Source organism: Balaenoptera musculus, chromosome 11, assembly GCF_009873245.2.
Source record: "Balaenoptera musculus isolate JJ_BM4_2016_0621 chromosome 11, mBalMus1.pri.v3, whole genome shotgun sequence".
Classification (NCBI taxonomy): domain Eukaryota; kingdom Metazoa; phylum Chordata; class Mammalia; order Artiodactyla; family Balaenopteridae; genus Balaenoptera; species Balaenoptera musculus.
Window position 1 is genome coordinate 19,278,409 of NC_045795.1, and position 23,182 is coordinate 19,301,590.

General features: G+C 41.9%; 1 long non-coding RNA gene across 1 annotated transcript; it reads left to right on the forward strand.

The window, feature by feature from the left end:
- Positions 1 to 392: 392 nt before the first annotated feature.
- Positions 393 to 13,625, forward strand: LOC118903249. The gene is made up of 3 exons (XR_005021756.1): positions 393 to 475; positions 13,244 to 13,389; positions 13,586 to 13,625. It is a non-coding gene; the product is annotated as an uncharacterized LOC118903249 (long non-coding RNA).
- The last annotated feature ends 9,557 nt before the right edge of the window (positions 13,626 to 23,182 follow it).

Here is a 23,182-nt window from a genome sequence, read left to right on the forward strand (position 1 = left end):
GCATTGAGAGAGTTTCCCAGACCCCTCACCCCTCCCCAGATGACCTGCACCGCCCCGCGGCGAAGCTCCCATGGGCATCGTTTGAACACATAGGGCAGAGGCAGGCAATCGAGTCCCAAGGCGGGGGGGGGGTAGTGGGTGGGGTCCCGGGAGGCGCCCGCGGCCGGACTACCTACCGACACCCGAGGCCCAGTGGGGGGAGGGGCGGCTCGGGCCGGGCGGGGCAGGGCGGGGGCGGGGGCAGGGGCGCCGCGGTGAACTCGGCGGCGGCCGCGCGTCGCTCCCGCTGTTCTCCAGCTGCCGTTTCCTCTGCGGGCCTCCCTCACCCGGGGCGCGGTGGGGGAACGGAGTTGTTATTTCTCGCCGTTTCCATAGCAACTGCAGCCACGCGCTGGGAGCGGAATCAGTGAACTAGGCCTGGCGCGCTCCTGGATCCCTCGGGCTTTGCCCGCAGCCTCCGGCAGAGACTCGAGAAGTGAGTGTTTTGGGGGTAAGAAGGGGAAGCCTGGGAGTCATTATCATGCAGTCACTCTATAAATGGACGCCTACTGGGTGCCAGGCGCTGTGTTAGAAGTTGGGGGATACAGCGGCATAGAAAAAAATCTAATATTTTGAAGTGCCTACCATATGCGTAGCTTTATGCCGAGAAAAGGTTGCCTCAAGAAGGCTAAGTGGCTCTCGGTGACCAAGAGCCCACATCCATGCTGTTTGTATAGATTGGATCGGTGTACCGTAAGATGGGGGAGAGGAGCTTTGAGAACTTCAGTGAAGAGGTGCTTTGTCCAAGCTACTCTGGGACACATATTGTGGAAGCAGGAAAATTCTCTTTAAAAAGTTGAAATCTTCCAGCTCATCTCTCCCGGTGTTCCCTTTGCTCCTCCTAAGACGTCCCTACTATGTGTCATGTGCAAATTTCATTACTGGCTGTTCCTAATTCTTCATCTATGAATAAAAATAATGTTAATAATAACTACCATTAATTGAACACTTACCATGTGCATTGTGTTAAGCACTTTAGATTATCTAATTTAATTAGATTATCTAATTTAATGTTCACAGCCTTCAGAGGTAAATATTCTCTCCTCAGATGAGGAGACTGAGGCGTAGAGAAACAGAAGAAATTCACCTCAGGTCGTGTGGGAAAATTCAAACCCAGTTTTCTGTGATTCCAGGACCATCTTAACCACCATGTCATACCAATCTGAGAGATGAATGTATGGGACATTGCAATCTGGGGCAGAAATGTTATTATTAAAGTTACTTAATACATCAATGCCTTGAAAGTTAACAGTTTTCAAAAGAAGATTAAAGAGAAGAGAACAATACAGAGGGAAGGTAGAAGAAGGAAATTTTGTGAGCTGGTTGTGAAGAATACACAGGTGGAGGGAATGGATGGGGAAAATATCTGTGCGGATGTGCTACCAAGTAGGTGAATAGGAGAGAAAACCTGTTTTGAGGGATGAAAGGCAGTAAATCAAGCCACCCCCAGACCACCTAAACCTCCCTACCACCCATACCCATACCAGCCCAGAGCAAAATAAAAACATGTGGCCTCTTGTTCAAAAATTACGGATTTCAAGATGGTGGCCACAGAACAATAAACTAAGCACGAGGGTCTTCTGAGTGTGAAGCCTTGTCATCAGCCCATGAAGCAGCCCCACATCTGTATTCTGATGCCTCCCCCAACACGATCTCCAGTCCAGATTTGTCTCCTGAGCCCAGACTCATTTATCCATTTGCCTCTTAGACAGTGATATGGTGATAAATGTTTAACTGCTGGTTTGCAAGGTGGGGAAAGCCTTGATTCACAGCACTTGCCAACTTTTGTAGTTTAAATAGTGCAAACAAGGCCCATTTCCAGCTCCAATCTGACATCACTGAAAGCATGAGATGTGCAGTAGCATGTATGGTATTTCCACCATTCTGATACAATAGACATATAACCTGAGAGATAATAGTAAAATGGAGGTGGTGATGAGTTTTGAGTAGTTACTATCTTTATTTTTAATGTAATTTATTTAATTGTATATTTATGCAATGACCATGTTTAAAATTCCTGGAAATTTAACAAATGAGTCGGGGCTTCTCTGGTGGCGCAGTGGTTAAGAATCCGCCTGCCAATGCAGGGGACACGGTTCAAGCCCTGGTCTGGGAGGATCCCACATGCCGTGGAGCAGCTAAGTCCGCGAGCCACAACTACTGAGCCTGTGTGCCACACCTACTGAAACCCTTGCACCTAGAGCCCGTGCTCCACAAGAGAAGCCACCACAATGAGAAGCCCGCGCACCAGGCTTAACTATATTTAACTATGGCGGAGAAACAACAACAGAAATAGTCATATGTTTGCAGTCTTTCTCTCTGCTCCTTTTGCTTGCTGAATTTGTTAGAGCTCTTCTCTGTTATACAGAATCCCAACACAGCAAAGGGAGAAGGATTTCAGAAGCCAGAAAAGTTAGATAAACACTGATCATGGTTATCATCAAAAAGACCACAAATAACAAATGTTGCTGAGGATGTGGAGAAGAGGGAACCCTTGTGCATTGCTGGTGGGAAAGTAAATTGGTGCAGCCACTGGAGAAAACAGTATGGAGATTTCTCAAAACACTAAAAAAACACTAATTCGAAAAAATACATGCACCCCAATGTTCACAGCAGCATTGTATACAATAACCACGCTATAGAAGCAACCCAAGTGTCCATCAACCGTCAGCTGGATTAAGAAAAGATGATCAACAAAGCTAAATGTTGGTTCTTTGAAAAGATTTACAAAATCAACACAACTCTGGTGAGATTAATTAAAAGAATGATAGCATAAAGAACAATGGTAAAAAAGGAAAAGGTGGGACGTACTGTATATGCCACAGACCTTTAAAAGATAATAAGATTGATACCATGATCAACTTTATGCCAATAAACTTAAAAAAGAATGAAATGGACATAGTCTTAAACATAAATAACTTCCCAAATCTGATTAAAACAAAAACAACTAACAGGACCCAAATGACTTCACTGGCAATTTCACTGGTGACTTCTGCCAAACATTTAAGGAACTATAATTTCAGTCTAACACCAAATCTTTCAGAAGCTAGCATAACTTTTATACCAAAATCTTGCAAGAACAATATAAAATGAAAATTACATAAATGCAAAATTTCTAAGCTAAATACTAGGAAACAATAACCATGAAGATATACCATAACTAAATTGGATTTATGCCAGGAATGCAAAGTTGGTTTGACATTAGAAAGAGCCATTAATTTAATTCTGCATGTTATAGATTAAGTAAGGGAGAAAATCAGATGATTATGATTTTGGATTTAATATGGATTAAGGGGACTTCCCTGACGGTCCAGTGGTTGAGACTCTGTGCTTCCACTGCAGGGGGCATGGGTTTGATCCCTGGTCAGGGAACTAAGATCCTGCATGCTGCACAGCACAGCCAAAAATAAAACATAAATAAATAAATATGGATTAAAATTAAGAATTTATGTTCAAAGAAAGAAACCAAAAACAGAGAAAAAAGCCACAAACTAGGAGGTGATATTTATAAAATATATAACCAATAAAGGACTACTACTGAGAATATATGAACTATTCAGTATCCAAAAAGGTAAAGAAAAAAACCCTAACTCAACTTTTTAAATGGGCAAAAGATTCAGACAGCCTCTTAACAAAGGAGGAAATCTAAATTACCAATAAACATATGAAAAGATGTTTAGCTTCATTAGAAATCAGAGAAATTCTAATTAAAACCTCCAAGATTTTGCCCCCAGATTGGCAAAAATTAAGATATGACAAACCAAAGTCATCAAGAATGGAAAGCAACAGGAACTCTCATCCACCACTGGTGAGACTATAACCTAGAACAACCACTTAGAACCAGCATTTCTTCTACTTTCTAAATACCCTAGAAAAACTCCTGCACATGGTGCATCAGGAGACATCTACAAGAAAGTGTGTAGAAGTATTTCTCATATTAAGAAAAGAGACAATCCAAATGTGGAAGAACAATAGAATGGATAAATAAATAGATAACAGACAATAGAACACCATATACAGCAGTGAAAATGAACTCAACAGCATACACCAACATGTACCAACATGGAAGACTATCCACAAACATAATGCTGAGTCAGAAAAGCAAGGCACAGAAGAATAAATATAGTATAATTTCACTAGTATAAAATTCAAACGCATGCAGAACTAGAGAATTCACTGTTGAAGGATCCAAGATGGTAAAACTATAAAGAAAAGTAAGGGAGAGTGATAGACACAACACTCAGGATAGTGGTTACCTGTTGGCATGGGGGGCAGGGTGGGGGGAATACAGGGGATGGGATCTGGCAGGAGCATTACGATCTATTGTAGGAAAATGGTAATATCTCACTCTTGGACTGGTGGGGGTGAGGGTGTGGTGCACACATGTCTTTGTATTATTGTTAATATTTTATATCCCTCATATACCTTATAAATATTTTGTTATATATTCAAAATTTAGGTTCTTTTCCCAAAAAAGAGTTGGGATAAATAAGCTAATTCTTATTTAGAAGGAAGGAGGAGAAGGAAGAAAGGGAGAGGGGAGAGAGAGGGAAGTAAGAGAAGGGAGAGGAAGTGGGGAGGGAGGGAGAGGAAGAATTGGGATGCTTGTAGGCATTCAGCAAAGAAGAGATTAATGGGAGCAATAGCAATTGGGTAGGGCCACCCAGAGGTGAGTCTTGAGGTGGGCCTTGTAGAATTGATTGGATGTCATACAGTGAAGAGATGGAGGAGAAATTAAAGGAGGCTTCATGAGGGAAGGATGATGAGCAAAGACAATATGGAGGAATAAGGCTAGGAAGAACCCAAAAGGCAAATAGTCGTCTCTGACCCAGGCCTGGCTCAGGAGACGATGGGAGGCCTGTGTCTGCTGGGGGAGCCTGTGGTGAAGGGGACAGTGAAGGCTGGATGGCGGAGCCCCAGCAGAGAGGGCCCCAGAAGCCAGGTAAAATCAGAGGCTGCCTGAGGTGACCAATGTCCCTCCCCTCTGAGGAGGTGAAGGGGAGAACCTGACCCCCTTGGGCATGCGAGAGCCTCCTGAGTCGCTTAGCCATCTTGAGGAATCCAGGTTTTATCAGAAATGCCCCACGGTGATTGGAGAAATCCCTACTCTTCATCTTCTAGGGCTTAACTATGTGGAATCTGGAATTCCCTGAGAATAAGGAGGATGCGGGCTTCCACTGCCTTCTCCTCACTGTGATCCTGCACCTGGGCTGGGATTTCCCTGAAGGTCCCCTCCCTGTGGAATGAGGTTAGAAACCCTGAAAACCATATGCCCAGAGGCCGCATTAGAGTGTGTGGTGAGTTGGGAATGTGGCTGTACCCCGAGAGGGATCTACGGAGGATCCCTCCAGCTGAGGGCCCTGTGAGACAGGGCCACTCATGTGGGTGACCCCAACATCAAGACAGACCCTAACATGATACCTGGGCAAGTGGAACAAGTCAACCAGGGGTGGGTTCAGTGTAAAATCCCACTTCGTACATCTTTAGGGGCAAGGAATGCTCTCTAAGGCAGAGTATAACATATAATATAAATAAAGGTATAAATACTGCCATTTTCTCTGAATGGAATGCTTAAGTACCAGGTTTTTAAGTACAGTTGAATCTTTCTTGTCATTCAGCTGTCAGCTGAATGTTTACCTCATCAGAAAGGCCTTCCCTAATAACCTTATGTAAAGTGTCCCCTAGTCACTGTAGGTCACAACGCCCTGTTCTGTTTCTTGTTTGTGGCACTTGCCACTCTGTAGAATGTCCAGGAGAGTGGGACATTGTCTGATCTGTCACTGCTCTATATGAAGTACTTAGAACAGTGCTTGGCATAGAGTCTAGCAAATGAATATTGTGTGTGTGTGTAAAAAGGGAGAAAAGGGAGTAGGAGAGAAGAAGGAGGGAAGGAAGGAAGGGAGGGAGGGAAGGAGGAAAAGGGCAAAGGAAGGAAGCTGTCCTAGCTCAGGTCTCCACTATGTCCCCTACAGTATTCATGTATGTCTGAGCGTGTCTGCCAGACTGTTAGATAGACCCACCAGGAATGTGTTTTTATGAAAAACTAAAGCATCACTGGAAAAAAAAAATTCATCCTAAAGTAAAAAGCTGTAAGAGAAGTAAACCCAGTAACAAAGGCTAGATCATGGGAGAGGGGCAATCTGAAGTTTAGCATCTCACCTGTCAGGTACTCAATCCCCATGTACTCATTACGGGGAATTGGATGTGGCTATCAGCAAAATGTGAAATAAATATTTCACTATAAATTCTATAAAGCATTGAGCACAAACAGCTCTTCTTTTATACTGTGTGTAAAATGTAATGTGGAAACAAGATGGAGAAGAGAGGCTTTCTGGCGCAGGGAGCAGACTCACCTTGGCGGTGCCTCCCTGGACCCTGTGGACTGTAACGCAGCATCCGTGGCGCTGGGACCTGGCAAGAGCCAGCATCACCTCACAGGCAACGGTACACAGGGGGCAGTACCCGGCTTCACAAGCAGTAGAGGCCTCAGTAGGAAATAGCACCGAAAGGAGCTAGAGCAGGGAATGAGGAACATGCAGAAGCTGGGCAGACTTAAGAGCTCACTCCCTGGGAACTCTTCGAAGTAACTGGGGGAAGTTTCAGGGGGACAGTTATGGGCTGCACATGTATGTTTCATAGGAAGCAAGAACCTGCCAAGCTGTGCCTTAATAATTTTGACCAGTTTTACCCACTGGCCTGATACAACCTGAGAAAATATAGGGGTTTGAGATGTTGAAAGTGAGAGAGGTATACGCAAAACAATTAATAGAACCTAGTGATGTTGAAAAAGACAAGAGAGTAACTATTTTAAATATCAGTGTGGGTTTTTTAAAGATAAGAAACGCCTCTGTATTAGAGAGTTTCATCCAGAGATTCTGAAATGCAGCATCACATCTGCTTCACGATTGCTTCACAGACATGCCACTTCTGTAGATCCCATTGTAAGAGGTATGATTAATGAGATTCTTCGGCCAATAAGGCCACTTGTAAACTACAGAAATCCTCAGAGGGATTCATCAATGCCCTATGCCTTCTGGAGGCATTGAACTAGCCACCTGAAGGATTCCCTTGTCTCTAGACAATTATTTCACGGCAAGGAAGAAAAAAATTGCCTGAGGTTTCCAACCACAGTCAAATTCACTGGAGTCAATAAACATTTCAGATGGTCCATGTGGCTGCCACACGATGGTTAAACACAAAACTTTACTCTTGAAAGATTGCTCTTTTTCTATACGAGAAAGCAGACAGATGTGACCAAATATCATATATTCTAGATATCAGAGGATCTGACCTCTGTAACTGACTTCCTCAAAATGTATTGGTAATGATAGAATTTTATTATAAGAGAGAGTGAAGAAAATTGCTAACTAGGGATGTTTTATGTTTTAAAAGGCATACACATTGCAATGCGGTCATCAAATCATTTAACTCTCTTAATTTAGGAAAGATTTGCATCTATTTCACAGGGATGATCTCATAATTGATTCTAACTTGCTTCACTGAAAATGTTAATGTACTTCAAAGTAGATTGGTTGTGTTGTTTTATTTATACATAATACTTGTAACCTGGTTTTGAATCTTGGCTCCATCACTTAATAGCTCTGTCACCAGGGGTCTGTTGCTTCACTTTTCTAAGTCTTAGTTTCCTCATCTATAAAATGAGCAACAAAACCCTACCCATATAGGATTAAAAGAGATAATGACAAATGTATAGTGTTTACAGTATGCACCAAATAAATATTATCTCATTTTTTAAGAGATAATTTTTTTTCTTCTTCTCTTGTATAGATGAGTGTGGTCAGTTTTAGTTATTACATATACGACATTTGGCCAGGCTCTGTAGAATATAACAGAGCAGAGAGCAACAATCCTGCTTGGGGTTTAGTCTTGAGGCCACTTGCCTTACTACCCCAAGATGGGCAGTGCCAGCGCTCAGCCCAGATCCTCTCGGATCCCTGAGACCCTGTGTGTCCCACCCCTGGCTTCTATGTTTCACGCCTGTGACTCTTCTTCACAGGCAGCCTCAGGCTACTGTAGCAGCAGCATCTGAACTGTCTGAGAGCAGAGCGCGCTGGAGAGTTTATCTTTCCCCACCCCTACCTCCACCCACACCTACCCACTGTCCCTTACCCTGTGACCAACCAGTGCAAGAGTCTGAAAGCCCTCCTCCCTTGCTTTAGGTTGGGTTAATTCTAAGGCATAAAGTATACTTCAGAGCTCCCCTGTGGAATCACGTTGAAGTGGCCCTCAGTGGGATATCGCCTGAAATCACGCCCTTACCTGGCTTCTTACCAATTCCTTTAAATGCACTTCCGTAATACGTCACTATATACAAACCTATGACCCTACCCCTTCTGACTCTCTAACCTCCAGTTCTGGACCTTAGCTGCCTACCTAATGCATGCACACATTCATTCATTCATTCATTCATTACCAAATACTAGCTCAGAACCTACTCTGGGCAAAGCACTATTTCTCATTTATAGAGTACAGTAAATATTCTGCCCTTTCTCCACCTTCTGTGCCCTAATTTCATCTTCTTAAAAGGATTCCTGTCATATTGTATTAGAACTTACCCTAATGATAATTACCTCTTTAAAGAACTCCAAATACAGGCACATTCTGAGGGAATGGGGCTTAGGACTTCAGCATATGAATTTTTGAAGGGTACACAATTCACCTCATAACATCCATTATTTGTAATTCGAGTAGTACCAATTCTATCAGATCACCACTCTCTTTATTTTACATATTATTTGTTCTAAAGAACGTCTAGTTTATATGTTAGTTATACCCATTTATTTCCTTTTTGGGAAAGTGGATAGACCCATAGGTCTTAGAGTGAACCCAAGCTGAGTTTAAAGCTGGTGGTGAATGAAAAACACTAACCATCAAATGTCTCAACGAACCTATAAATGCTAGCTCAGTGGGATGAGGTACCAGTAAAGGATACAGCAGACCTGGGACTATAGCGATTTTCAATTCTTTCAGTCAAGTCATTACCAATTGACTTACTCTTTGATTTGTTTCAGTGTATCTGTTGGCAAGATACATCATTTGTATCATCGATTTGTTTTGTTCTTATACACTATAGTTTCTGGAAACCGAAGAACAAAGTATTACACTATTTTACAGGAAACCAGAACCCCCTTGAGACTTGATCATTTATGACAACTGAGGACTAGAACAAAGAGCTTCGCTTTTTAAAGGGTTTCTGCCTCAGTTTGGGAGGTGTAGGAAGCTGCTAGGCTGACTTTGCTTGCCTGCAGGACTGCTGGAAGCTGATGTAATGTTGATACTTTTCTTTGAGTAATTCCCCTTACAACACAATTTACTCTATCTTACAAGGAGTTTGTTGTGACACTTTGATTCTTTAAACAGAAAAGCTATTTAAACAAAGCAATTTCTCCTCCATGGTGATTTAACAGTCCAACTATAGGGAGGAAAAAAAAAAAAAAAAAAACTTTCACAAAACTAGGCAACCTAAGCTCAAAATCCTTTTCAACACTTCATGCAATTCTCCATTCCCTTCACTTAAAATTAAATTATTTGTGTCACAAAAATAAACTCAAAATGGATTAAAGACCAGACACTATAAAAGGCCAGACACTATAAAACTCTTAGAGGAAAACAAAGGCAGAACACTCTATGACATAAATCACAGCAAGATCCTTTTTGACCCACCTCCTACAGAAATGGAAATAAAAACAAAAATAAACAAATGGGACCTAATGAAACTTAAAAGCTTTTGCACAGCAAAAAAAACCATAAACAAGACAAAAAGACAACCCTCAGAATGGGAGAAAATATTTGCAAATGAAGCAACTGACAAAGGATTAATCTCCAAAATTTACAAGCAGCTCATGCAGCTCAATATCAAAAAAACAAACAACCCAATACAAAAATGGGCAGAAGACCTAAGTAGACATTTCTCCAAAGAAGATATACAGATTGCCAACAAACACATAAAAGGATGCTCAACATCACTAATCATTAGAGAAATGCAAATTAAAACCACAATGAGGTATCACCTCACATCAGTCAGAATGGCCATCATCAAAAAATCTACAAACAATAAATGCTGGAGAGGGTGTGGAGAAAAGGGAACCCTCCTGCACTGTTGGTGGGAATGTAAATTGATACAGCCACTATGGAGAATAGTATGGAGGTTCCTTAAAAAACTAAAACTAGAACTACCCTATGACCCAGCAATCCCACTACTGGGCATATACCCTGAGAAAACCATAATTCAAAAAGAGTCATGTACCACAATGTTCATTGCAGCACTATTTACAATAGCCAGGAAGCAACCTAAGTGTCCATCGACAGATGAATGGATAAAGAGGGTGTGGCACATATATACAATGGAATATTACTCAGCCATAAAAAGAAACGAAATTGAGTTATTTGTAGTGAGGTGGATGGACCTAGAGTCTGTCATACAGAGGGAAGTAAGTCAGAAAGAGAAAAACAAATACCGTATGCTAACACACATATATGGAATCTAAAAAATATATATATATGGTTATGAAGAACCTAGGGGCAGGACAGGAATAAAGACGCAGACATAGAGAATGGACTTAAGGACACGGGGAGGGGGAAGGGTAAGTTGGGACGAAGTGAGAGAGTGGCATGGACATATATACACTACCAAATGTAAAATAGATAGCTAGTGGGAAGCAGCCGCATAGCACAGGGAGATCAGCTCGGTGCTTTGTGACCACCTAGAGGGGTGGGATAGGGAGGGTGGGAGGGAGACGCAAGAGGGAGGAGATATGGGGATATATGTATATGTATAGCTGATTCACTTTGTTATAAAGCAGAAGCTAACACACCATTGTAAAGCAATTATACTCCAATAAAGATGTTAAAAAAAAGAAAATAAAAGTCCCTTCCTAGCCAAAAAAAAAAATTATTTGTGTCACCCTCAACAGGAGCAAGACTTTCTTCAATGCTGAGTTAATAAAATTAACTCATCTTCTTCAGCTTGACTCTACAAACTGGCCAATACTTTTGGAATGGTTTCACTATGCCAAACTAAGTTCTGTTTTTCTACATCCCAGTTCTCTGTTTATATGCATAATCATTAAGTAAGCAGGTATAACTATCTTATTTACGTTAAGTCAGGAGTGATGTTTATAAAATGAATATACTTATCTTTAAATATAAGGAAATAAATTAAAAAGAAATAAAGCCAAAGCTTAGTAGTCAGTTGATACCTTCCCCCAGACCCCACAGCCCAAAGAATTCAAGGTCCTCTGGTCTCTGATGGGCTCGCTGCCTCTCCAGGTTGTTATCAGATTTCATTAAAGTGAAAATAAGAGTAATGCATATCTGAGGTTGATTTTTTGTTGTTGTTGGTAAACTGTGCTAATCCTTTTGTAATTCAGATTTGGAGCAATAGAACCACACAATGAATGTGGATTGGGCCTGTCTCCAACATTCCAGGGGCTTCTTTCATATTTTCACACTACTAACAGGCTACATTTCTCCACAGACCTTAATTTTACACGACCTCAGAAGAGAGTTTTTCTTTTCTTTCCTTTTTTTAATTCCAAAATGAAAATCACTATCCTTTAACACCAACAAGTATGCTTCGATGGCTAATTCTCTGCCTCTACCGTCATTGAAAGGTTACTTCTGTGAAAACCTTAGATGTCCACTTTGGACTAACAATTTTTGAGTTAGTGTTTTAAAGGATTTTCTTTAGGTCACTGATAATGATTGAGGTAAAACAGTATTATCTCTTAGTACCTGGGGGGGGGTTTGGTTTTGTTTTCGGGTCCAATGTGGTAAGCCACAGTGAATTTATAATAAATAGAAGACTTCCATGAAAGAAAACTACCCCCTGCTGTGAACAAACTAAGAGAGAAGTTAACCATTACAGAGTAACAATTTTGCAGGAAATTATGTCACTAATACAGAAGTTATTGGTTAACTGCAGTCCAGTCTCTGGATTAATGGAGGGAGCTGCTTTAGGGAACTATGATGTTCTGATGTTATTTAAAGTTTGGGAATTCTAATTTAAAAAATTTTTATCAGTCAATAAGACCACGACCAGCATAGGAGATAGTATTATTAAGGCTAGACACCCTAATGTTTGCTCATCACATATATCGATTTCTAACTTAATTATAAACTACAGAAGTTTCAGTGATTGCACAATATAACATTTTTTCAACCCTCTGTTTTATGACCTATTTGATCTCTTCCCAATGACATGTTCAGATAGTGCAGCAAAACCATACTGAGTGCAGATTTGAAAAGCACTTCTTAAAACATCTATGTGAGTGGATGACAAGGTTTAAATACCATATAAGTTAAAATGCAGTAAAACCTTTCCTGATAAGAACCCAGGGAATTCCCTGGCGATCCAGTGGTTAGGACTCTGCGCTCTCACTGCTAAGGGCCCGGGTTCAATCCCTGGTCGGGGAACTAAGATCCAACAAGCCATGAGGCGCAGCCAAAAAAAAAAGAAAAGAAAAGAACCCAGCACACCCTGAACCCTGCCTAACTGACTTTTTCCCATGATTAACTCAAATTTAATCTGAAAGAGACAAATGACAAAACAATATCAGAAACTTACTCAAGCCAGAAGGAAGAAGAGAGGAAAAAAAGAAACAAATAACTCCATTACATTTATTTAAGATGCACATTTTTTCCCACCACCTTTACATCTCTGAAATCGGGATGTGCCTTACAAAGTCCTACACTTGTCCTTGACCAGGTGGTGTATTGTGTGAGCAGGTAAGAACCTGGACATACTGTTCACAGTGTCACCACTTGAGATATGTTCATGGTTGGTACCTCATATGTTAGGTTTAACTGTCTTTTAAAATGAATTTTTTAAAGATTTTTTAAGATTAATTTTTTTAAAGATCATACCATGATTTAGCATTGAAACAAAAAAGTTTTAGAAATGCCGTAATATTTTGCTTACATTTTCCCATTTATATACAAGAATGTCATGTGATAAAGAGCTATGTCTAAATAAGTCTAAAAGAGGACTTTCAATAAGTATATAATTTTTTAAATCTATGTTATAAGAAAGCATTGTATCATCATTTAATTGAATTTAATATTTTTCTTTGTTAGGGGTACATAAAATAAGTGTGCATCTTGCAATCATGTTACCGAATTGGTCTTATGGACCCTGACTTGGGCCCTAGCCCAGCCAAGGCCTCCTGTTTCTTTTCCTATTCAGATTCACACAGCCAATAATGAAACTGATGCTGAGACTGAAACAGCACAAGCTTTGTTGAATGGCCGTTCAGTGGCTGAGAATGGAAGTGGAAACTTAGTTCACAAATCAACTTCTCCTCAGGGAGGATCAGGGCAAGATTTTTAAAGGTAAGGTTAATGAGGCGGAGGCCTGTGCATTGGTTTTCTGGGAATGGGTGGGGTTCTTCCTGGAACTGGACTGCCATCTCTGTTTCTTCCTTCTATGGTCCTTCCTGTCTTGGCTGCCAGTAGGTGTGTCATTTAAAATGCTAATGTAGGGACTTTCCTGGTGGCGCAGTGGTTAAGAATCTGCCTGCCAATGCAGGGCACGTGGGTTCGAGCTCTGGTCCGGGAAGATCCTACATGCTGTGGAGAAGCTAAGTCCGTGTGCCACAGCTACTGAGCCTGTGCTCTAGAGCCTGCGAGCCACAACTACTGAGCCCGCATGCCACAACTACTGAAGCCTGTGCACCTGGAGCCCGTGCTCTGCAATAAGAGAAGCCACGGCAACGAGAAGCCCGTCCACCACAACGAAGGGTAGCCCCTGCTCGCTGCAATTAGAGAAAGCCCGTGCGCAACAACGAAGACCCAACACAGCCAAAAATAAATAAATTGTAAGAAAAATTTATTTTTCAAAATTATTTTCAAAATAATAAAATATTTTCAAAATAATAAAAAATTATTTTTCAAAAATTATTTTTTCAAAAATAAATAAATTGTAAGAAATTAAAGTAAGTAAATAAAAAATAAAATAAATGCTAATGTAGTACAATGAACGTATAACGGGGCTCAAGGTCTGCTGGAGGTCGGGTCTTCTGCCATCTTGGATTTGGCCGGTTGTTTTAATCAGTTCTGGTGGCCTCTTGTTTTTCTCTTCTGGTGGTTTCCCATAAGACAAAGATAACACTTGCCCACAGCTTACCTTCCCTCAAGGAAGGGAGAGGGTTAGAGCCCGAGGCTAACAGCCATGGTAACAATCCCAAGTGTCTTAGATTGGAAGAAGTAGTGCCGTTCCAGTCCGTAGGGTTCCAGTCCGTAGGGTCACTACTCATAAATCTCTCCAACAGCTTTACATGTACAGCTGGAATGCCCCACCCCAGGATCTTCCCTGACAAGTATCTGCCCTAGTTGCCTCCATTATTTCTCCACCACCAAAATCAGAGTTTCCCGGGAAAGGAGGAAGCAAAGCTGGCAGCCGCTTTTTCAGGATCCAGCCGTCACCTTTTACTCTCATCAGTCAACTTTGATTATAAGATATTATGGAACTCAAAAGTAAGTCTACCTGGTATAAAACCTAGTGCTAGGGTATTAATCAGTAAGAAATTACATTTAGAATCATGACCCAGATTACCAAAGATTCATTTACTGTTGCAGAAAATAATAATATAGCTTAGAGGGCTTCCCTGGTGACGCAGTGGTTAAGAATCCTCGTGCCAATGCAGGGGACATAGGTTCGAGCCCTGGTCCCAGAAGATTCCACATGCCACGGAACAACTAAGCCCGTGCACCACAACTACTGAGCCTGTGCTCTAGAACCCGCGAGCCACAACTACTGAGCCGGCATGCCGCAACTACTGAAGCCCGTGCACCTAGAGCCCGTGCTCCGCAACAAGAGAAGCCACTGCAGTGAGAAGCCCGCGTACCGCAACGAAGAGTAGCCGCTGCTCACCACAACTAGAGAAAGCCCGCGGGCAGCAACGAAGACCCAACGCAGCCAAAAATAAATAAATAAATAAATAAATGTATAAAAAATAATAATAATATAGCTTAGAAACGTTCCCAATAAGAAGGGTTGAAACAAAAATGAGGTTTAGCTAACTCACCATCAGCTAAATCTTTACTTTCTGGTAAACTTAAATTATGCCATTCTGTATTATAATCAGGATCCTATGAGAACTTCCCTTAGGCATTAGGGTTATATTAAAAATGTATGGATAAAAACAAACAAACAAACAAACAAGTGTCGATGTACCTCTATCAGTTTCAAAACTTCGCTTCCAGGTCTGGTAAACTGGGGAAGGTCTAGAACATTTCCAAGCTTCCTGAAAAAGTGAACTTAAATTCTTCTAACATCTTCCTAGATGATGATATCTGAACACGGCTTCCCTTTGTGTTGGCAGAAGGTATAAAAAGTACAGTGGCATATCCATATGATAAGCTCGGTTTTTTTTTTTGTTTTTTTTTTTATTTATTTTTGGCTGTGTTGGGTCTTTGTTTCTGCTTGCAGGCTTTCTCAGTTGCGGCAAGTGGGGGCTACTCTTCGTTGCAGTGCACGGGCTTCTCATTGCGGTGGCTTCTCTTGTTGCAGAGCATGGGCTCTAGGCGCGCGGGCTTCAGTAGTTGTGGCTCGCGGGCTCTAGTGTGCAGGCTCAGTAGTTGTGGCGCACGGGCTTAGTTGTTCCGCGGCATGTGGGATCTTCCCAGACCAGGGCTCGAACATGTGTGCCCTGCATTGGCAGGCAGATTCTTAACCACTGCGCCACCAGGGAAGTCCTAAGCTCGGTTTTTAAAAGAGTAAAATGGTAAAATTTAATAAATTACACACCATGTCATACAAGGTTTTATTCTATTTATTTAACTATCTCGCCTACTCTAAATTTCTTGAAAGTAATTTTTCAGCAAATTTGCCATATCATTCTTGGCTGTTGCCTGGAGCCAGTTCAAGCACATTACAGTATGAAGTACATGTACATTTATTTTTTAAAGCATACAGATGTACTTCTATTAAGGTCTGTTATCTTCACACACCAAAATCTTCACACACGCATTTTGACAGCTGCTAAATTTTTATAAAAATTTCAAAAATGCTGCTTTATATTAAACACCTTCTCAATACACCTGTATTTGGTACATAAAGGTGGAGACTGCGCCAGTTATCAGATGTCACCATATACCCTGTGTTTTCTCCAAAGGAGAGGATATTAGTTCTAATGCTTTTATTCTGAGACATTCTTTAAACTGTCTATATGGTGCAGCAATCGTTCATCTACAGGTATGTATGGTCAGGCCACTCAGGATGGCTGCTTTCTTGCTCTCTGTACCCCACCTGCCCGACCAGGGCCTGCTTCACCTACACCCCACTCACAAGACTGACCTTCCTACATACTTGCCCCAGCCGTTGAGAGCTTATCAAAGGGGCGGTGAGGGGCGTTCCCCTCTGCTGGTTTCCCTGGTAACTAATGAGCCCACCTGACATCAGTTCCCCTATAACTGGTAACCTTCCCCCACCCCCACTCCCGCCAGGAGCAAGACGACCTCCAGCTCCTGCCCACCTGGTGGCATGTCGCTCCAGGACCTGGCTTCAGAAGTGTAAGCTCCCCCATCCATTAAGCCATTGATGTTTCTGATTGCTCACTCCAGGCTCTTTCTTCCATCTTGAAGCTGGGCAAGCACAGGCCTTGTAGGCCTATGGGGCACAGCCCAACAAGGTGCTATCCTACACTACTGGTTTCAAAAAATGTAACTGAAAAAAATAAATGTAGTGGCAAGTGTTTAGATTATAAAAGTGGAGATGTGGTTAGATTGTTGATGTGTAAACTAGTTGTGATGGTTGATTTTATGTGTCAACTTGACTGGGCAGCGCAGGTTAAACCTTATTTCTGGGCGTCCGAGAAGGTGCTTCCAGATGAAATTAGCATTTGAATCAATGAATTTAGTAAATTGTTCTCCCCAGTGTGGGTGGGTGTCATCCAATCCACTGAGGGCCTGATGAGAAAAAAAGGCAGAGGAATTCTCCACCTTTTTTCTTTTTCCTACCTTCCTGTTTGAGCGGGAATGCCTCATCTTCTCCTGCCCTCAGACTGGCATTTACACCATTAGCTCCCTTGGTTCTCAGGCCTCAGACTCAGACTGAACTACTCCCCCACTTTGCTGGGCCTCCAGCTTGCAGATGGCAGATCATGAGACTTCTCAGCCTTCATCATCATGTGGAACAATTCCTCATAATAAATCTCCTTTTATCCTCTTGGCTCGAGTTCCCTGGAAAATCCTGACTAGTATACTAGCAGTGTTTCTGATTTCTGTATTAGGAATTCCCTGCATCATTGAACTCTGTGGGACAAGCGTGTATTAAAATAGTTAATAAATAAATAAGCAAGCATAGGAATAGTGCTCCCTCTTGTGGCCAAATTCCTTGAAAATTTTCCAACAAGGGAAACCCATCTCTTGCAGACACCAGGTGTGTCATGGACCCAGACCCCAGAGAAGCCCACTTACCATTGTAGGTGCTGTATGTAAACAGGAACATGATTTTAAAAGCTGGGATTTGGGTTTGGGATAACGGACACAAATAAATAAGCACACACATTTAAGCCATAAAAACAGGAAAAATAATATTTTACTGGAGTCTGGTAACATTAGAGTTTCACTTTTTAATGTCTACCACGTGTGAAGAATATGTCTAAAAACATCGAAAGGGATATATCTTCTAAAGGCAAAAATGGTCTTGGGGTTTTGTGGATTCTTCTCCTTGTTATAAAATACAGTAGTTCTCAATCAGGAGTGATTTTGTGGTGATGTGATCAGTGATGATGTGATGATGTGATCAATGATCAGTGGTGATGTCTGGAGACATTGTCACAACTCAGGGAAGGGGTGCTACTGGGACCTAGGGGGCAGAGGACAGGGTTGCTGCTAAACATCCTACAACATACAGGACAGCCCTCACCCCCAGATTATCTGGTTCAAAATGTCAGTAGAGCTGAGGTTAAAAAAAACCCTGATATAAGAATTCTTTAATCCTTTCCATTCATTTGTAATATATAAACCTTCAACTTACAAGTAGTAGTTATTCATCTCTTGTGTATTTTTCGACTTAACCACAATACTTCTATCACACCTTAAATGCAAGGGAGATTTCTTAGTCTCTTCAAATAAACATTCAATGTTAAAATTTCAAAAAAAAAAAAAAGTAGTAGTTATTAACTGCAAAGCCAAATACATTCTATTAGAATTCCAGCAATAAAGTTAAAAATTCAGGAAGGATGATTCTTTTGAACTCAGTCTCATGTCTGACTACATACTTTTGGATTATATATTTTGCCTTATAATGTAATATATTTACAATGTTTAACCATTGTTCTTCAAAATAGAAAATATATTTGGATGTTTTGGTTGCTAGCTACCGTGATTCAGTTATTCTTCTCTCTTAGCGAAATACTAGGAGAGTGAAGTTTTAAAATTAACTCCAGGTGGATCTGAAATGTTTTCATTAGGAAAACATGCCTGCTAGCGACAGGTGCGTTGAGAGCGGGAGAAAAGAGAAAAGATTGACTGCGACGTAGTCATCCCTCTGGCAACCCAGGAAAAGCAATTCTTTTAGGACCTGGAGCCCCAGCCTGGGATCTCTGAATCCTCAGGCTCTGTGAAAATAAGAGGAGTATGAAAGCTATTTTCAACATTTTAAAAATGCTCCAATAACAACTGAACATTTATCTACAAGAAAATTTCTTAGACTAACTAAAATAAAAATCTCGGTGTGTAGACACTTACTACATACAAGTTCATTTCATCTGATGCAATATTGTAGGAATTTATAGATCCTTGGGGACAAAATAATACAAGGAGTCTTTTGTGATTAAATAAAAAGTTAGAAACTACTGCTCTAAGGAAACCTAGCAGTTGAGATAAGTGTGGAAAAGTGTAATCATGATACTACAATATTGCGCCAACTTTTTTCCTCTAGTCTACTACTTGCAGTGCTTAAGCACAGTGCTTGGTATATAATGATAAACTCAAATATTCTGGCTTAACCCAGGACTTTAAAAAGGAGTAGAACCGCCTCAACTTCAGAATGGTAGTGACGACAGTAAGAAAGCCACAAGGGAAACAATAGAGGGACAATGGGCCAGACTCCTAAACCTATCACAGAGAACCCTCCTCTCACATCAACCCTGGGGATCTGCATTTGTTTTTATCAAGGAGACCCATGGGTTGTTTCCTTATGGATCTTAGTGAAATTTAGAGCTATAGTAACTTCTAGGCCCTCACCATAACTACTCTGCCACCATAGTCAAAAGCAGTGTTCTTTCAGGGTAACTCCACTATTTTATTTGGGGGTCACTACTGTTTAGGCCAGTACATGCTAACAACAGACAAAGTACCCACACTCCTCAGTCTCCTTTGCTGGCTCTTCCTCTATCTCTCCGGTTTTGGTTGGTGTGCCTTGGAGACTGTGATCTGGAGCCTTTTCTCCCCTCCTGATTATACACCCCCTGCCCCCAGGCAATCTCCTGCACGTCTATAGCCTCACTGATTATCTATACGCCAAACCCCCCACATTTATCCATCTAGCCTAGATAAACTCATATTCTTAGCTCCAGACCAATGATCTGTTTATTCAGTTGGATTATTTACTAGGCAGTCTCAAACACAGCGGGTCCAATATAGAATTCCCAATCTTTCCTCTGAACTATCTCTTCCTCCAGGTTTTCCTAACTCAGTCAACAGTACCATAATTCAGTATTTTACTTCTCCCAGAGTCATGGATTTCATCTTTACCTTCTATCATTGAATGAATTGTGTCTCCATATTCATATTTTGAAGCCCTAACCCCCAGGACCTCAGACTATGACTATATTTGGAGATAAGGCCTTTAAAGAGGTAATTAAGTTTAAAATGAGGCCATTAGGGTGGGCCCTACTCCAATCTAACAGATGTCCTTATTAGAAGAGGAAATTAGGACTTACAGAGAAACACCAGGGATGTGTGTGTGCAGAAAAAAGACCATGTGAGGACACAGCAAGTAGGCAGCCACCTGCAAGCCAAGGAAAGAGGCCTCAGGAGAAACCAAACCTGCCGACAGCTTGATCTTGGGCTCCTCCAAAATAGTGCGAAAATAAATTTATGTTGTTTAAGCCATACAGTCTGTGGAATTTTGTTATGGCAGCCTGAGCAAACTAATACGCCCTCTCCCTCTCCCCAGTCACCAAGTCCTACCCACCCTACTTCCTAAATAACTCTTCAGTCTATCCCCTCCATATCCGTTTCACCTGTCCTCATCCAAGCTCCCACCAAATCTTTTACGGATGCCTGCAGCAGTCTCCCAATGCTCTTCCTGCTTCCCCTCTCAGCCCCCATAACCCAGTCTCCAAGGGAAGCCAGAGTGACCATTTAAAAATGAAAATCGAGGGACTTCCCTGGCGGTCCAGTGGTTAAGACTCCGTGCTTCCACTGCAGGGGGCGAGGGTTCAGTCCCTGTTGGGGAACTAAGATCCCACGTGCCGTGTGGCATGGCCAAAAAATAACAATTTTTAAAAATTAAGAAATAGAAATGAAAACCAAATCCATTCCCCTAGTTTAAAACCCTTCAATAGTGTCCCCGTTTCTCAAAGAATGAAATCAAAACTCTTTCAGTTGGCTGGCAAAGCCTGGCATGATATGCCCCTGCCTTCCCCTCTGGCCTCATCTAGAATCACCTGAGCTCCAGACACAGCCACTTCTGATAGGTCTTCCAATGGCCAAAGAACACTAGTCTTCCCACACAATTTTTCCCCCTGTTGAAAATTGTTCTTAGCCCCTCCTCTTCATTTGGCTAATGCTTATGCATCCTTCTGGTCTCCTCATAGAACTCTGTACTCTTCTTTCATAGTACTCTTCACAAGTGAAATTAAACAATTACCTGTAAAATCATGTTTTTAATGTCTGTCTGATATGTAAGCTCCTTGAGGCTAAGTATCACATCTCTTTTTTTATATTTCCAGAGCTAAATACAGTGCCTGGAAATATTGGTTGAAGGGATGAAGAATGACCAGAATATATAATTACTTTCAAGAAATGCATCTGAGGCTCCAAAGGAAATGAATGTACTTCTCCTAAAGGCCCAAAACATTTTGGGAGAAGGCTTTGATTTGAATTCCAAAGCCAAATATTAAAGAGCCATAAAAGCCAGAACTTATGGCAAGTTAAGCCGGAGGAAAACATAAAATTATAACAGGTCTTACTTGCTTTTGGTCTATATCACTGTATTTCCTGACACTGTAAAATTATTTTGTACCTTAAATGACTGCAGAGTACTCCATCTGCTAAGAGAGAGTAGAGCTTGGCTGGAATAAGAGGTTTGAGGATACCAGTAAATATTCAAAGGATGTGTTAGGGGAAAAAGAGAAGGGACTGAGAGAGGGCAAAATAATTGGCAGGCAGCACTGAGGGCAGAGCTGGGACTGCAAATTTTATGGGCCCCAATGAACTAGAATTTAAGCTACATGAAAACATGTAGCTTATGAATTTCCCAGGGCTGCCGTAACAAAGGACCACAAACTAGGTGGATTAAAACAACGGAACACTAGTCTTTCACAGTTCTGGAGGCTAGACGACCAAAATCGGGTCAGCAAGACCATGTTCCCTCTGAGGTCTCTAGGGAAGAATCCTTCCTTGTCTCTTTTGGCTTCTGGTAGTTTCTGGTGTTCCTTGGCTTGTGGCAGCATCACTCCAGTTTCTGCCTCCATCTTCACATGGTGGTCTTCTATCTGGGTCTGTGTGTCCAAATCTCCCTCCTTTCTCTGACAAAGACACTAGTCATTGTAGGGCACACGCTAAATCCAGGATGATTTCATCTTGAGATCCTTAACTAATTAAATCTGTAGACTCTACTTCCAAATAAGGTCACATCCTGGGACTTCCCTGGTGGTCCAGTGGTTAAGACTCTGTGCTTCCACTGCAGGGGGTGTGGGTTCCATATCTCTGGCCGGGGAACTAAGATCCCACATGCCACGCAGCCAAAACAGAACAAAACAAAAAACAAGTAAGGTCACATCCTGAGGTTCTGGGTGAACATAAATTTGGGGGGGCCGCTATTCAACTCAGTATAAACAGGGACTTGTTTCATTCACTCCTCTACCCCTAGAACTTAAAATAACACTTGGCATGAAGTTTATGCTCAATAAATATTTGTGAAATAAATGACTGCATAAATAAATAAATAAAGGAGGTGCCACAGAATCAGAGGTGCTGAGGCATGTAGGTGCTTCCACGGAGGTGCCAAGATAGAGTATCAGCACCAAAGTGAGTTACCAGATGGATTGCCAGATGCAAATTCCCCAGGGAACAATCTGAGCAGCCATCACAGAGCTCTTCGACCTCTCACCTCTCACAATATAGAAGGATTGAAAGACTGAAGACTTAGGGGCAGATATTATATGGAAGATTTGGGGAAAAAAGCTGTGCTTGGGAATCCCACCCCTGCCACAACCATCAAGAGAAAGGGGTAGGGGAAGTGTTGCCCACTCACTTCAAGTCTAGTGAGAGGAACTTAAGAACACTCCAAGAGCTGGAAGAGATCCTAGACTCACACCTGGGCAAGGGAGACCAGCTCTGCAGGGAAGTGACTGCACTCCCTCTAAAGGTGCATGAAATCCTAGATGCAGACCTGACAACAGGAATATCAATCTGGGGTTGTTTTTAAAAGGATCCTGCCCCAAAGAGCAGCATGTCAGGAAGAGAGGAACCTGGTCATTTGAGGCAAGAAGGGGCAGAATCTGAAAGTGATCAGGACGGTCACTGCCCACATCAAAGCAATGGCAATCAGATGGCCCTGGGTTGGGGGGTGGGGTGGGAGAGGGAGGGAGGTGGTCCTCTGGAGACCACGTGAATATGCCCACGATGAAATCAGCTTAAAATCTGCCCTGCCTAGAGAGAACACGGGGCCATCTTTCAATAAACACATTTGGTTCACTTTTTTTTTTTTAGTTCTTTATTTATTTTTTTAACTTATTTTTTAAAATTTATTTTTGGCTGTGTTGGGTCTTCGTTGCTGTGCGCGGGCTTTCTCTAGTTGCGGCGAGCAGGGGCTACTCTTGGTCGCGGTGCTTGTCATTGCGGTGGCTTCTCTTGTTGCGGAGCATGGGCTCTAGGCGTGTGTGGGCTTCAGTAGTTGTGGCGCACAGGCTCTAGAGCGCAGGCTCAGTAGCTGTGGCGCACGGGCTTA